Source organism: Eptatretus burgeri, chromosome 11 (assembly GCF_056783735.1).
Source record: "Eptatretus burgeri isolate ZD-2024b chromosome 11, Ebu_testis_v1, whole genome shotgun sequence".
In the NCBI taxonomy this organism is placed as follows: domain Eukaryota; kingdom Metazoa; phylum Chordata; class Myxini; order Myxiniformes; family Myxinidae; genus Eptatretus; species Eptatretus burgeri.
Genome location: NC_140971.1, coordinates 50,544,937 through 50,562,894, shown reverse-complemented (window position 1 = coordinate 50,562,894; position 17,958 = coordinate 50,544,937). Strand labels below are relative to the sequence as shown.

The 17,958-nt window shown below is 41.6% G+C and overlaps 1 long non-coding RNA gene across 1 annotated transcript in view; it reads left to right on the top strand.

Moving 5' to 3' along the window:
• LOC147017051 (uncharacterized) overlaps positions 1-16,035 on the top strand; it is a 29,519-nt gene extending 13,484 nt beyond the window's left edge. The window contains exons 2-4 of the long non-coding RNA XR_015049315.1: positions 10,307-10,402; positions 10,545-10,576; positions 10,858-16,035. This is a non-coding gene — a long non-coding RNA (uncharacterized LOC147017051). The remainder of the gene's footprint in view (positions 1-10,306; positions 10,403-10,544; positions 10,577-10,857) is intronic.
• The last annotated feature ends 1,923 nt before the right edge of the window (positions 16,036-17,958 follow it).

Here is a 17,958-nt window from a genome sequence, read left to right as displayed (position 1 = left end):
AAAACGTAACAAGGCATGTATGAATAAATAAGTTTTTAGAATTTAGATATCAAACAAAAAAGTTGGTATATCTTCAACTATTAGAATTTTCTTTCATATAACTTTTTGAAGAGGATGTATAACAGTACACACACGCACGCGCACACACACACACACACACACACACACACACACACACACACACACACACACACACACACACACACACACACACACACACACACACACACACACACACACACACACACACACGATTTTTTTTTTCCATAATTCTGTTTCTCACAACAATAAATTACAATAAGTTATTGAACAGAAAGGCTAAAATAATTTTAAGCGAGTGACCGATTTACTTACTCCCTGGATCACGTTAGGTGGGTTCCCTTCTTGACAACGCTTTCAACCATTTCAGCCCAATATCTCTTCAAGCAGTGGGTCCACAAATGAGGATGTGCACCAACATCAGTATATCCACCTCGGGTGTGTCCATATTAAATCAGTCGTCGCACACACATAAACACACACACACAAAAACACACACACACAAAAACACACACACAAACACACACACACACACACACACACACACACACACACACACACTTGGCCAACAAAATTGAGATGAGATTGCTCCAACTAAGGGAAATACCACAACTCCAGAGAATAGAAAACAACAAATGCACAAAAACCTAGTAAGGTGAACCAACACAGCACTCAGAAGAATGTTACCAAAATCAGCCCCCCCTCCCCCGAAAGAAATAAACATCCAGTGAGTTTTGCAGCAGCACTACTAATTCAGGAAAAAATAACAACAAAACAAAAGAACAGAACAGGCTCCACAAAAAAAGGAACGAAACACCACTGTGGAAGCAAAGATTCAAGAGACAGAGATAACTACTCAGAAAGTAGACAGGACAAATATAGCAATTCCAAAGAGGAAAAGAAAGCCAAAAACTAAAGAGCAGAATTCAAACGATAAAAAAGCAAATGCAAAATCGAAGATGAAGACCTCGAGTTAATTGATGCTGAAAACAGTCAAAATAGAGATGATAGCAAGGAAAAAAAAACCATAATGAGGCTAATATAACAGCAGAAGAAAACAAGGCCAGATGATTGAAAAAAAGCTGAAAAGATTCTTCTGAAAACTATGGAACCAGAGGAAGAATGTATCATCCCCTCCTGAAAAAAATTACCTGGAATGATTCTTGAGAGGAATTTATGAAGATCGAAAAGAACACAAGGAGGTGGAATGGATCCAAAACTTGGAAAAAGAAGAAGCAACATCTCTACTAATAAATGGAAGTGTGTAAATGGTCGAGTATTCACTTAACTTATCCCAGAGGAACAAGAAATGAATGAATGGATCACAGAACAGGAAATGAATGAATGGCTCACACCTTCCTCATCCCAAAATCCCAATTCTGAACTGCATATACATTCATGGATGATAAAGTGCTTCATTTGTACAAGATTAACTCCCAAGTCATCAAACTGATTGAGAAAGCAATGGCGCTCTGGAATACCACACTGATACTTCAGCACTCAGAAGGAAAGAGTGAAACACCAAGGGTGAAGATACAATATGGGATCTTTCAGGGTGGCAGCCTTTCCCCCTCCTGTTTGGCCTGGCTCTGGATCCACTAAGTAACCTCATTAATGAGCTAGGACATGGATACAACCTAACATCCAATAAAATAACATCCAAAGAAACAAGAAAGGTGACACATCTACTATACATGGATGATTTAAAACTCTGCACCAAACGACGAAAAACTGGCAGGGCAATTTAAATTAGTGAAAATAGCACCGCAAAGCGGGCATAACCCCTCAGCCCCTTGACGCAAACCAATTTCAAGATGGTGGCCAAATTGAAAATCGCAGCATGCCCATTTTCGAAAGGAACCCTCCTCTACTCAACCCCTACACACCCAGCAAAAAATGGATTTAATCGGACAAGGCGTTCTCCTCGAAATTGATGGAAACCAATTTCAAGATGGCTGCCGTGGCACCCACAGTGAAAATCGCAGCAAGTCCATTTTGGAAAGGAACCTTCCTCGACTCAACCCCATTATACGTTGCCAGAATAAAATCAATGTGTGAAGCCATTCTCAAGTTATTGTCCGGAAACCAAATTCAAGATGGCTGCTCTAGCCGCTATATTGGATATCGGATTGTGCTGTATATCGAAAGGAACCTTCCTCTAACCAACCCCATTACACCTGCATGAAAATAAAATTAATCTGTCAAGCCGTTCTCAAGTTATTGTCCGGAAACCAAATTCAAGTTGGCCGCCATATTGGATATCGCATCGGACTGAATATCATAAGGAACCTTCCCCTAGCCAGCCCCAACACACAATGCAAAAATGGATTTAATCGGACAAGGCGTTCTCCCCAAAATTGACGGAAACCAAAAGTTGACAGACGCCGGAAACCAAATTCAAGATGGCTGCCCTAGCCGCTATATTGAATATCGCATCGCACTGAATATCGAAAGAAACCTTCCGCTACCCAGCCCCAACACACACTGCAAAAATGGATTTAATCAGACAAGGCGTTCTCGAAATTGACCGAAACCAAAAGTTGACAGACGCCGGAAACCAAATTCAAGATGGCTGCCCTCGCCGCCATATTGGATATCGCATCGCACTGAATATCGAAAGGAACCTTCCCCTACCCAGCCCCAACACACACTACCAAAATGGATTTACTCGGAAAAGGTGTTTTCCTCGAAATTGACGGAAACCAAAAGTTGACAGACGCCGGAAACCAAATTCAAGATGGCTGACCTAGCCGCCATATTGGACATCGCATCGCACTGAATATCGAAAGAAACCTTCCTCTACCCAGCCCCAACACACACTGCAAAAATGGATTTAATCGGACAAGGCATTCTCCTCGAAATTGACGGAAACCAAAAGTTGAGAGACGCTGGAAACCAAATTCAAGATGGCTGACCGAGCCGCCATATTGGATATCGCATCGCACTGAATATCGAAAGAAACCTTCCTCTACCCAGCCCCAACACACACTGCAAAAATGGATTTAATCGGACAAGGCGTTCTCCTCGAAATTGACGGAAACCAAAAGTTGACAGACGCCGGAAACCAAATTCAAGATGGCTGCGCGACCGGACTCATTGGATATCGCATCGCACTGAATATCGAAACGAACCTTCCTCTGCAGAGCCCCAACACACACTGCAAAAATGGATTTAATCGGATAAGGCGTTCTCCTCGAAATTGACGGAAACCAAAAGTTGACAGACGCCCGGACGGACGCCCGGACAACGCCTGTGACGACAATACCCCTTAGCCCAATTGGGCTGAGTGGTACAAAGGTACTCTGACAACATTCAAATGGAATTTGGCCTAGGTAAGTGGGCCAAGCGAACATTCATACAAGGTAGCCCAACAAAAATGAACAACAGCATAATCGACCTAAATGCAACGATACAAGAACTAAAGGCCCTGTCACACCTTGACGTTTTAGCCAACGTATGCCGATTTTTGAATTTTTTTTCTAAAACGCTGGCACACGTTGAATACGTTATGGGTAAGTTTTGATAACATTGAGAGCACGCTGGCATACGTCGTAGTACGTTGCCATACGTCGTTGTACGTTGGCTTTAAACGTTGTACTTTTCGGTTGTCCTCAAATTTTTTCATGCTTGAAATTTCACGACGTATGTCGGCGTATGACTCAAACGTTCCGCTACGCTGGCCACAAGTTGTAGGCACGGTCTGCGATCGTTGACAGACGTCAACACATGCTACTTGTAAGTTAATCATAAGTTGAGACACGCCGAGGTAATGTTTAGCGTACCCGAAACTTATTTCTAACCTGTGATTAACGTGTTGTTGGCATGTTACGCGATCGTTGCCACACGTCGACAGACGTTACTTTTAAGTTACTCATAGGCTGAAAGACGTCGGTATAATGGATCGTCCTTGCGTCAGCGTCCACGGCCACGGCCAGGACACTTATTTGCAACATTCTTCAAACTTTTCTTCGGCATGACGAGGATGTTCACACTTCGATATCTAGCTTGGCTATGATTCCAATTGTCCATCGGCAGCGTCTATTTAAAATAGTCGAGTTTGAGCGTTTTAACACGTTCAGAAGAAACGCTTCAAATTTCCAAACCCCAGCGTCAAAAAAAAAAAAAAAAAAACCAAAGTCGAGTGACAGCAATTTAAATCGTTCATTGTAAACAATGAAACTAGCTGAGTGGTACCGTTTAAAAGTCGTTGAGTGTAAAAAAAATCCAATTGTTGAGCGCAAGCGTCTACTTTCAATAGTGGAGATGCAGCCATTTAAATCGTTGAGTGGCAGCCTATGAACCTACCCGTGGACACGCGGACGCAAGGAGGATCCATCATAACCCACACCCTCCCCCTCACACCCACCTACTACTGCCAACATGAACAAACTACTACTAATACTAATACTGATACTGATACTGATACTGTTACTGCTGACATGGACATCTACTCAAAAAGGACTCGAAAACACTGTTGGGTTCCCCTTTTATGAACACCATTTTTATATACAAATTCCCAAAACCGCTGTGAAAAAGGCTTTATATGGCAGTTGTAAGCTAGAAACACGTTCATTTTTTTTTTTTTGTCGACCGGAAGACGTCATTGGAATACGTCTACATATGTCGATGTGTGTTGGGACTACGTAAAGAATTGGTTCAAAGCACGTCAAACATAAGTTAGAAATAAGTTTCGCGTAAAAAAGACATTACCGCGACGTGTTTCGACTTATGTGTAGCTTATAAGTATCCTTTGTGGACGTGTGTAAGCGTCCACATATCGTGTGTAAAACTTATCCCCATCGCATGCGGAACGTGTGTCATACGCCGAGTACGTCGTAAAATTTTGAACATGTTCAAAATTTCTTGACGTACTCTACTTACTACGACTTATGATAGCCTATTTAGCGTTCTACTCACGTATACCAAACTTACCCATACCGTATTCGACGTGCCCCAACGTTTTAGACACACTTTTTGTTACGTCGGCATACGCTGGCAAGATCGCCAAGGTGTGACCGCGATTTTGACCCTTCCATTTCTACGGCAGTTATGATTCGAATCGTTATGCATCAGCCTTTTAATAGGCTACGTCACGACATCGTCGGCGATGCGTGCAACGCGCTATGCCTAAGTTAGACTATCGTTGGGCATCGGTTGTGTAGGCCGACAACAGGTTCAGCATTCGTTGGTATAAGTTATCTATAACACAACGAAACGTTCTGTGTAGTTACCAATGCGTTATACATAAGACCAAGTAGCTATGAATACGTCCGAATCTTTAAAAAAAAACATCAAAAGTTCAACGTAAGCCAGCGTTTTACATAAATTTTAACACGTTGCCATCGCTGGCTAAAACGTCAAGGTGTGACCGGGCCTTAAACAACAAAGCTTTATACAAATACTTTGGAGTTGAAGATTGCCACAAAAATATTTCACATACATGTGCGCAAAACAATTGCCAAAGAATACTGACGTAAAATGAGGTTGATCCTGAAAACCTATCTCTTCCCAAGAAACAAAATCAGTCATAAACCAACTCGCAGTACAGATATTCCAAAACAGCTGTGGAATAGTAAACTAGATATCAAAGCAATAAAAGTCCTTACAATCCACAATATGTTCTTTAAAAACCAGTGCATCCCAAGAATTTACCTGCAGAGATGAGAAGTAGGCGGTGGCCTGATGGAGCTCAACCAAGTGCACATCGTGACATCTGTAGGATTATCTGAGTATGGGAAAAGTTTGACAGACGACCGAATCCAATTTGTATGCAAGCATGAAGACAGTAAGCCATGAAGTTATCCCGAACCAACTTTGCAAAAAAACTTCCAAAAATAGGTGTGAATAAAACATGTCACGCATGAAACAGAAACAGCAACAATTACTACAGCAGTGATTGCAAAAATGACGAAACAAAAATATCTGGCGAAGTATCAATATTCACCGACAACAGGGATAATGATTAAAGAGCAGGAAATTTCAAATAAAAGTTGGATAGACTGGGCATAGACAAAGGAAGCTCAATATAATGGCTAAGAAGAAGTCAGCTCAACTGGGACTGTGAACAAATCATAATAAATGCCCAACATCAAGGACATAACATCAGCAGCTTTAGAAATATAGCAGGATTGAGTCAATTGGACAAGTTTAGGTTTTGCAAGGTAGAAACAGACAGCATGGGCCATCTCATTTCGGGATGTAAAAAGCTCTTGTCAGAGCAGCTGTACACACAAAGGCACAACAAAGTATGTCGAGTAATCCAATGGCACATATGCAGAAATTTAAATATCCCAGTTCTAGAAAACTCACGGAAACATGAAGGAAAAGCAATCGTTGAAAATGAGGACATAATGTTCACGTACGAATTGATGATCCCACCCAGTGTGAATATCTAAATCAAAGCATTGTGATTGGACATTAAATACAAAAAAGAAAATAAGGTATTGCTAATTGAGGTGTCAATACCCAGCGATTTTAGCTGAAACAATGCAGAAATCATGAAAATTACCAAACACCATGATCTCAAAAATGAAATAAAAAAAAACCTTGGAAGCTGAAGTGTGCCGAAATTGTCCCAGAGATAATTGGAGAAATGGGAGAAAGAAAGAAGAACCTTAGAAAGATCTCACAAATAATCCCCAGGAACATTACCACAAACAAACTGTAGTTGGAGGCTGTCTGAGGCTCGGTGATGATCCTGAAAAGATCCCTCAGAACAAAACTCTGAGAACAACACAACTCACAACTTAGCCCACGAATAATGATCCTTCACTGCAACGAAGGTAGATATCTGAGTCCTGGGATCATGAGTCATGGGAGGACTCTGTTCCGCCTTTTGAAACCCAAATATGGAGATAACAATCAATGACACAAAATAGTACCAGTACAAAAAATAAATTCATGGATGATCAATAAAATGAAAAGCAGTACCTGCTGCTTTTCCTTGCACATCCTCTTTCTGCCATTTCACCCTATGATTTGCCCTATGTCATCGTCCATCTTCTTGGAAGTCAGCCAACATCACCACATTGCATGAAGAAGGTTAAAAAAAACAATCCTCTAAACTACAGACCTATCAGCACACTTCCAATCATCAGCAAAGTCTTGAAATCCATCATCGCAGTTGATATAAAATCCTTCCTTTTATCCGATATCCTCATCTCAGATCATACCAAATGGTAAAACTGTGGTTCTGGCATCGATTTTCTATTGGGTTCAACTCTATTCTATGAGCATACTTGAATTATCAGTAAAGTGACATAGTCCTTAATTATATGTGAAGGAGAATTGCAAATGCAAGTTGTTCAGTTGGAGAACCAAGCAATTGAAAAATGGGAAATTTTCCATCTCCTTGTTGAAGAGGCAAAACATACACATAGTGATGATTCATATTCATAAAATTGTGGATGTTTGTAGAGGTTGTTCTGAATTAGGGGACACAAACGATCTCTATAAAAATAGAGCAATATATTTTTTAATAAATAATGTCATTATATTAATGTCGAATTAATGAAATAAACTTTCGAGAAAAGATATTTTCAAATCTTTTTTTCTTCATTATGACAGCAATAGAGATGATATTGATAAAACAAAAGGTAATCATAAAATAGGCTCAGCATAAAGGTTTAGAGACTTTTTTTTATCAGATTCCAAGTGGAATTTAAAATAATCTTCTGCAACTAATTTGACAGACGGTATCAGCTTACGTGTCCTAAAAACCTACTCTGCTGCTCTTGCACATCCTCTTTAGGCACTTTTCACCCTATAATTTGCTTTAAGTCATCTTCCATCTGCTTGAAAGTAAGACAACATTACATTAAGAAGGTGCAAAAACCGATCATCTTCACAACAGACCTATCAGCTCACTTCCAACCATCAGCAAGGTCATGGACTCCATCATTTCAGACGACATAAAATCCTTCCTTTTCTCAAATGACCTCATCTCATATCATCAATTCGGATTTATATCCAGATCACTTGACCTTGGACAATGAACATGCTACTTCAACTCTCCCAACAATGGATGGTGGCCCTAAAATCAGACATGAGATCAGGACCATCTCTTTCGACATATCTCGAGCTTTTGATACAGTCTGGCACCCACCTTGCTTTCCAAACTATCTGCCTGTGGCATCCAAGGCTATCTCCACTCCTGAGTTCCCGACTTCCTCTACTCGTGTAGCCAACATGTGGCTCTCAACGGAATCCTTTCATCTCCTCTCCCTGCCAAGCCTAGAATGCCTCCGAGGCAGTGTTCTAGCCTCCAGGAACAAGCTTATGCAACTGTTTAGCCAGAAGAGCATCAAAAAAGGTAATTATATTGTTCCTGGCTAGCACCAGAACTGTTTTATGCACCACAGACAGGTTAATGTGTGGCAGGCATTTTCTGTTGGCCAGGAAGCATGAAGCAATCATTGGTGTGGCACTTGTTTCCTGGTACCAACCACAGTAATGGGGACTGATCTCGATTTAATGTCTTCTCAGGCTTCACCAGTTCACTCTGTGGAGGAGCTTCTACTCCAAGCTGATAAGGGCCAGCCATTTAAAGTTTTGCTTCATGTGTATTAATGGTTTACCTCATGCATATTTATGCTCCACCAATATGTCACGTCATCTCTGCAGCAAGCCCAAAGGAGGTGGATTTGATGGATATAAAAAAAATTGGAGACTGATATGTCTTTGGAATTGAGATTACAAGAACATGACAGCTATGTTATAAAAGCTTGTGCAGGAGGAAGCCAATGATGTTTTGCATGAGCATCAGAGGTGTGGTATCAAGGGCACGGGAGCCTTGGATGTCTTGATTTGTGTTAGAGATGCCCTGTATTTTGCAAATTGCAGAAAGGTGGATCTTGCACTTCCGAGCTTAGATTTGGTCATGGTCTTTGATAGCATCTCACACAAGTGTTTATGGGAGGCGTTGTTGGCACTGTAATATGATCCGGCTGTAACTGGAGTTCTTGGAAGCTTTGTGAACATGCTGTGCCCAGGGTTGTATTGAATGATAGGATGGGAGCAGTTGTCCTTGGTGTATGTGGATGATATTGTTATTTTCACTATGGATGACTGGTCGTTATGGAGTGCTGTTCAATGCTGTAAGGTGTTCTGCAAAGTGTCTGGCCTTCATATTAATTTTGACAAAAGTAGTATTTTGTTTATGGGAAAGTGATTTTATGTGCCCAAGGTAATCTGACATTTGGAAGTTATGACAACCAGGTAGGGGTTTTAGGTGTATTCTTAAGTGAGGCCATTAATGCTGTAAATAATTGGTGTAAAAAGTTGTCCTATGTTAAAAGATGTTTTTGTTAATGGAAGGAGTGGAAGCTTTGTGGTCGAGAGATATCCCTTGTAGTGAATGGGCAGATTTTTTTCCTTTATTGAGGACCCTTGCAGAGGTGCTAACTCCTCCACCTTTAGTCATTCACAGATTGAAGGGCTTGATTTAAAACTTATTTTGTGCAAAGTGGATCTTTAAACCCAAGTGGGAACAGCTGTGTAAAATTGAAGTAAAGGAAGGTCTGGATGTTCCCTTGTTGCTTCAAGTAGCTTCGGTCACATTTCAACTGAAGTTAATGGGGGATGGGTCACGGGAGTTGGGTTTGTTGGTGCGGTTTAACATAGGCTCAATTTTGCTGGTTGGGACTTGTCTGAATTCAGACAGTCATGGCCCTACAATTGGTTTCCTCCTCATCCTCATGGTCTGTTGAAGCTTCTTGTTATGCGAATGAACTTCAATAATTTTAGTGGTGCTTGTTGTGTATCACTTATGCCTCGAGCTCTGTGTAATCATGGAGTTTCCATAATTATAAACATGACAAGTGAGAGATGTTCGGTAATTTGGTCATCCAATAAGTACTGCCCTCCATGCCAGGAAGTCACAGCGACTTTGCATGGCTGCACATTAATTGAATGCTTCCTTCACAATTCACATATTTAAGGCATGGCCATGGCAACGCGGTGATTTGTCCAAGTAGGGGATGCAAGGTCCCAGAATCTATTACTCACTATATTTGCTCATGCACACTTGCTCAGAAGGCATGCATGATGGTTTGTCCAACTGAAACCTAGTATTCCTCTGGCGTGTGATAGCACACGTGGGGTGTGTGGGTCAGTTCCTTTTTTTCAGAAGGTGGTTTTTTTTGAAGATCCTGAGTGCGACAAAAATGGCCCTGTAGAAGTGCAAATGTCTTGTTGTATTTAGGAAGGATGAGTGGGACAACACTCTCTTCATTGTAATCTTATGTAGTGAAATTGCTATGTGCCTTAGATTCCTGGAAAGAACTTGATACAGGGAGAAGGCATTGTGGAGGGCATTGTTTCTGAAGAGGATATATTAATGCCTTTGTGGTCGATATAATCTTTGGTGAGATGGATAATAACGACTATATTTTTCATTCTTTTTCTTCATTGTTTACATTGTTATTTCTGATGTAGGAAATGATGAATGCTGATCTACTTTTAATATTCTCTTTTTAATATTACTGCTGCATGTTTTTTTTCTTTAGTGCTGGTATAAATTTGCAAATTGTGGATACAGGTGAGTAGTTATCTTTGTAGTTTACCTGATGTAAATGATGGCTTAATTTTCTTGGCCAATTTCCTTTTGCGATTGCATTATTTCTTGGATGAGTGATTGTGTGAGTTGAGTTATTTCCAGTGAATTTTCCTTGTTATTTGTTTCTTTTTTCTGGGACATATTGCTGTTTTATTGATACAAGATTCGTTTGTCCGACGAAATTTTACTAAATCAAGATAGAGGGTGACAATTAATTCATGAACAAATTTTAATCATAAATATCTCATTTGTTTGTTTTTCAGGTGATGCGAAGGACTAAGGTTTGGAAAGTTGAACCCAATCATCAAAACCAAAAAATGGACAAATGCAGCATGGAACACAGAGCTGCCATTGTGGAGCTTTATTTTGCCAATCACTACTCCATTACAATTGTTTAAAGACAGTTTTGGGCAAAGTTTGGTTTACGAACATGTCCCTTACGGAATTCAACATTGTTCTTGGTTAAAGCACACAGGACAGCTGGCAGTGCAGCAGATGCAAGTAGGTCAGGACAAAGGAATTCGGCAAGAACTGAATAAACAATTGAAAGAGTGAGAGAAGCAGTCCGACATAGCACAAATAAGTCAGCAATAAGGAAATCTCAAGAGCTCGGCACCAACAAGGACACTCTGCGTACAGTTGTGAAGGATCTTAATCTATATATCCATACAAAATCCAAGTGTCACAACACAACTTAAAAAATATGATGGTAGCACACACCATTGATTGCGGTATTAGGTTTGCCTAAAAACGTAACGCTGAATGGTCTGTAGCCTGAAGGTGTAAAAGTGGCTACGAAGGCAGGGAAAACCCTGTCCACCTTCAGCAAGAGGAACTCTCAGGATTCCAAAGAATACCCAATGCTTATCATTCGAAAAGGAACCCAACAACTTCCTTTGCATATTATCCAGAACTCATCAGAATTACTTATGCAAGAAAGCTTGAACAACAGCTTTGAAATGACAAATTAATTAATGAAAAGAGTTCTTCTATGCAGAGACAGGATCATCAATGGTCCACTCCAGTCTCTCTGCTTCACGAGTAATTTATCCGCTAAAGTGTTTCAGGTGTGAATTGATAAGCATTTACAAGAGATGGACAAATAGAGCCCCAAATATTGAAGTTAATGGTGACTCCATGTCAATTGCTGAAACAGCATGTGGAGTTCTTCAACCTTCACGAGTCCAACCAAGAGTCCAGAGCTCTTCCACCAATTTATTTTAGTCGATGATGCTCCCGAGTAGATTGTTGATAGCCGTAAACTATTTGCAGGTCTCTTGCACTTCCTGGAAACACGAGAACATCATCTTCAGAAGCAGAAAGAATGAAGGGAATATTATTGTGTGGCACCACAAAGCCAGTTAACCTTCGTCTCATCAGCAGAGAAATGGTTCAATGCAGAGGGAATAGAGATAGTCAGACAGGGGACATCCTTGCCTTTTCCCACTCTCAAAAGGAAAAGGTGCAAGCAAGGAACCATTGACTTTATCGAAGCACTCTGCAGACATGTGCAGTGTCTGAAGCACACCTACATATCTCCTCGCTATTCTGAAGGATAACAAGGTCTTGAAGAGGTAGTCATGGTTCACATGATCAAATGCTTTATCTTGATCCAGAGAAAGGAAGCCAATTTGAGATCGAGTCATGTCCACATTATGTATCAAGGCCCTGACCAGAGATTTATCATCATGGATTGCTCTGCCAGGAACAGCATATGACTGGTCAGGGAATACTAATTTTGGCAACACAGGTGATAAATGAGTTGACAACATTTTTGCCATAATTTTTGTAGTCCACGCATAACAGAGACATGGCATGGTAGTTACCTCTGCCATGAGGGTGGATGGAGGTTCTGCTTTCATCCCTGTCAGTTTGTTTGTCTGTCTGTCTGTGAGCAGAATATCTCAAAATGTTTTGGATAGATTTGGATGATATTTGGTGGACAGTTTGGGTGTGTGTGACAAAGACAACTTCATTAGATCTTGTTGAAGGTCTGGATACTAGAATTTTTAAAGTGAATTTTCAACATTGAGAGATAGGACCAAAACTGATATATAGCACAATATCTCAAAAAGTGATTGACAGATTCGGACGAAACTTGGTGGATGAGTTGGGTAGTTGACAAGACCAGGTTGATTAGATTTTGTCTGAGGTCTAGATGCAGATCCGACCTATCAGAGGAATACAAAACAAACTGTTCAGCTTGGTGGAGGTATGCTCTCTACCAAGTACTGTTGTAGTTTCTAATATCTTTCAAGTTTTCCTCCTTAGGAATCAAAGCTAAAGTTTGCGCGGCACCACGGCCGCAGTATTTCTGCTGTTATTTGGGCGATGACCACAGTACACTAAAATTATCGAAGTCAATTTGCATGCTTCCTGGGTTACACCGAGGTAATCGAGTCTAATCAAATCCCATACTTCATTGGAGAACTCAAAATATATGTATAGTAGTAGTCGTAGTAGTAATAGTCATAGTACTTCTGTTAGAAATTCCACAATTCTGTTTTATGTCGCTCACTTTCCTCATCTCTGCGAGTCCATGTTCAGGGCTGCAGTAGACAAGGTGAAGCATTTTAAAAGAGAAAGCACTACCATGACAGAAGCTGTGGTAAACGATTACCAAGAAAACAAAATACATTGATTCAAATAAGAGCAAAATACCTTGTGGGGAAAAACGACACAGTGCATCGTTCCTGGTTCAGGTTTCCTTAAACTTCCGATCAGTGCCACAATATTATGCTCCCTAATACTCTGCAACAATGGACGAGTGTATTGAGGCCTTTAGGCAGTCAGAAATATGTTCCACCACATTTCTCTCAATTTTTGCCTTCCTGGTTTTATATATTGCCATTTTTTCACAGGTAAAAATAAAGTTAACAAGGAGATATTGCTTTATTTCTTTCCCGGGTGCCTGATGATAAAAAAGTGTTGGACAGAAGTGAAGCCAGAAGCATAATACTAGGTTTTTCATCAGTAAGAAAATTGGTTGAAGACAGTGGCATTGTAGGTATATCTGAAATATCATTTCCCTTTCACCACAAAAACAACATTCCTCTGGAAGGTTAGTAAAATGCAGCTTCATTTCTCCTGAGCTAGTTGTAGTAGCAGTAGTAGTAGTAGTAGTAGCAGCATCAGTAGCAGTAGCAATAGTAGTAGTAGTAGCCGTCGTTGATTTTATCCTATTCACTGAACAATCGCCATAATTATTTTTCTACTTCGCTATTTATCGATGGACTTAATGATCATGATTTGTAATCCACGTTTCCTGGTAAAATATTGAACAATTTCAACACCATCGAACACATTCCCTCTCTAATTATAAACAATACACACAATCATCTTCAAGTCACAGCTGTTAGCATAAAATTAATTATTCTACTTTGGCTGTTTTGTTTCATTTTATAATGTCATGTTTCAATGGATTATATTAGCATCGATTCATTATTTATATAGCAGAGGCATAATTAAATCATAACCCAACATAAAGCCAAAAATTCTGTCCCCTTATGAACAACCAAAGGCTCTGTAAATTACAGGAGAATGTTTTTTCTTGGAAAATAATTAATTGCTCAGAACATCCATTTAACAGGAGGGTATTTTCGTTAAAAAAAAAAAAATTGCTAGTTTACGATAACATGGAACCTCAGATTAAAAGAAAACAACGACCATGATTGTCAAAGCATAAACACTTCCCTACGTTATAAAAAAGCCTGGCTTTCAACAAACCACTCCATTCTCCCCTCTGAGCTTTATATCAATTCCTTTATTCGCTCTGCGCTGCTTAGCAACACCTGCTTTGCATGCAGGACAAAAATCGCACAACGATATTTCATTTGCAGGCACAAGAGGACGAACGTGGAATTGATATCAGCAAAAGTGTGCTCGCTGCCTGCTCATATGCATGGGAAATCTACATTCTCAAGGCATCACATCATTACAAACTCGATTGCATTGCGAATCGCTCAATCTACGAAAGGTGAAAACAGTACAAACTGGATGGATATTGCACTGGGAATTTAGTCCACAACGCATTACACATGACTGCACAATAATCCACCTCAATCGCATCAAAAATGATGACGATGTTTGCCAAGAAATTTCGCATTAAATGGGCCGGCTGATGGTCACATTTGTGGACTCGTAATACAATGGCAATAAGGCCTTTTTATATCAAGTTTGACTAGCTTGAAATATTATTGTCTTTATAACTGTTGGTATCACAGCTAAGTAGTAATACTCATTAAAATGTTGGTTTATTCACTTATCTTTCCATTTTCAAAGTCATTTATAGACGTGTATGCCTGGAGTTGGCTTAATGGTTAGGGTGGTGGGCTGAGGATTCTAGAATCCTGAGTTCAGATCCTGCTCGGGTGTTGAATTAATAGCAGGTGGGGTTGACTCAGCTTGTCATCCTGAGGTTGGCAAAATGAGTAGCAGCTTGCTGGGATGATTGAGCCATTCGAGTATCCTGCGTCTGAGTGGCGACCCATCCAGAATTGTGCCCAAAAGTCCAGGCAACTGCTTCGGCAGGTCCAATGCTCTATACAGAGTATGGTCCCAATGGATGGATGGATGCAGACTAGTTTAAGTGCTTCCACAGGAAGAAAAGAGTTGCAAGTAGAATGACAGAGATACGACAGATGTGGAAGAGGACATCGTTTCCAAAGAAATATTAAAAAAATGAAGGTGCTGCAAGTGGAATTGAAGATGTACCACAGACAAGAAGGAAGATCAGGCACAAACAATGGAAATGGTTGCCCTTGAACGGAATCGCAGAGGAATACTTCTCGAGAAGAGAACCAAGACTGTGTTGGCCAAGAGTTGAGGATGCTGCACAGGTAACTTGGAGATTGCGGTTCCAAATCCATCTGAAATATGTCGTCCTAAGGGTATGAATTATAATTCTTCACGGAATCAACATAATTTCAGGAGAATTTCCACAGCACTATTAGATGCAAGTTAAAAACCCAGCTGAAACATTAACGATGCTCAGGGTCGGGACAATTGGCCTGCCCCACTGATCTGATGTTCATGTGTTGCGAGCCTACCGATTTTGGTTGACTCTTATTCCCTTCCCTTGTTGTGGGAGATTTCTTCCAAATGACGATGGGTCCAACCCTTCCGACCTTCAATACTATAAAACAAGCCATGCGTGTGTCCGTCCGTGCATGCAAGTTCCATCCATTGGTTGGACAGTTTGCCTGACACCACACAAAATTTCTGTAGTACCACTGGCAGATGTCTATATTTCACAGGGGTCTGAGGTTTCATAGGCCTCTTTTGTAAGGCTCACACCTTCTGACTCTGTCATGGTTTATCCATATAACTTATTCTTTCATAGTAACAAAGATGATTTAAGAGTCGGTTGCAAAAAACACAGGAAGAAAATCGGACTAATATTGATGTTTTCAAAGGCAAAACGCATTTAATAGCCGTTTCTGATTGGGCGTAATGCGGGGAGGGGGGGCGAAGATTGGGAGTGTGGTGGGGGGAGAGAAGAGAGGGGGTGGCAGAGAGTGAGAGGAGAGAGGGGGTAGGGGGAGTGAAGGAGAGATGCGGAGAGTGGGGTGGGGGAGATGAGAGAAGTGGAAGGAAAGAGGGTGGAGAGAATGTGGGTGTGGGAGAGAGAGTAAGGGGGAGGACAGGAGAGTGGGGGCAGGGTTGCTCTGATCAATATGTATTGTTGTGGGCCAGGGATCGGTGGCGAGAACGACCACTATGTGGGGAAAGCTTGCGTCGTCTCCCACCAAACTAACCAAAATTGTAGGCCATAGACCGCGAGCTGGCGGGTCGTTTAACCGACCGTGGAACGCCAATATCTCGACCGTGTGGCATAGGGTTATTTTGTCTAGATCCAATGTACCTAAGTAAACACGTGGTCTCAGCTACCGGGGATCCACACCCTCGGAACGTCTGGCCGAACCGGATTCACTCTACCGGCAGCGGTAAAATTACACCTACCGACTACCACTCTGCCACCCACCTTTCTGGCTCAGATGCAGTCGAGCGGGGCCTGCCCAGGACATCCCGGCTACAATTGTCCGATTACCGGTGATAAAACCCCGCCTAAACTCAGATCCAAACCATGCTGGACCAATGCAAGAAAAAACGGAAACGGACTGGGAACATTTATGTGATGATTTATTTAAAGTAAATGAACACACAAAGCAAGACTTAACGCGAATATGCAAGCAAGGAATATTTACAATGATCCAAAAACACTTATTCAGTTCTTCTTAAAGACAGGCCCACACGCAGACACACACACACACACACACACACATACACACACACACACACACAAATGAAAATAAACTCAGAGTTCTTCATTGGACCCTCACAGCTGAGGAGAGAGATGAGCTGGGGGTCAGAGTTCGGATGGGTACCTGGCTGTTGGAGGAAGGGGGTGCTCCGGAGTGCGGCACCTGACAAAGTTCGTTGGTTTGGTCCCCAGTCGCACGTGTGGGACTCGTGGTTCATGGCGGAGCTCGGGTGGTGAATAGCGGGGTCCACGGAGGGGGATCAGGGTCGCTCTTTCCTTTCCTTGTCGAGGGCCAGCAGAGACACGTTCGCCAGCTTCACGACCTTCTGCTCAACCCTCCGCTTCAAAGAACTGCACGCTCAACAACAACCCCGTCGAAAACCTCCGAACAACCTTCATAACAACCCCTTCGTAACAACCCCAAAAACCACCACTGCCTCAAGGAGTGCTCGAGAATTTATGGACCTCCCTCAACGGGGCGGGGCTCGCTTGAACAGACGTCACTCCCTGCCCTGATTGGGCAGGCTCCCATGGACTCGCCCTTCCTGGGCAGGATTTCGGCTCATGCCGGGAAACCCCACCCACTCTTCCACGTGGGTTCGTACTTGTCGAGCAACAGTATCAATGCTGCAAAGGTCGTCGTGAAAAAGTTACAACGTTTGTGGGAGCCGAGAAACCGGAACCGCGAGATCTTGCCTTGGCACGTCAGGGTGCGAGAAGGCAGCTGGTTGGTGGTGGGTCGTGATGGGCCGAGGGATCATGCAGATGGGATGGTTGTTCGATGGCTTGTTAGATGTAATAACCTAACTAAAATAAATCGCAACACACGCCTTTGATTCTCCTACTAGACAAAAGGAAGGGGATCTGACTCCACACATACTTAACGACATAACTGACTTTTGGGACATCTATATGTTGAATACATATGGTTTCCAGATCCGTAACAGTTTAATGCATGTTTGCATGTTGTACAATACATGTCCCTCATTCTATGATGAATATCAAGGTAAAAAGAAATAAGTGGCCGTGTCATTTCTTCACATTTCAGCATGTGCAAGTTTACTCACAGCTGAAATGTAACTGACCACAGGTGTGTGTGTGT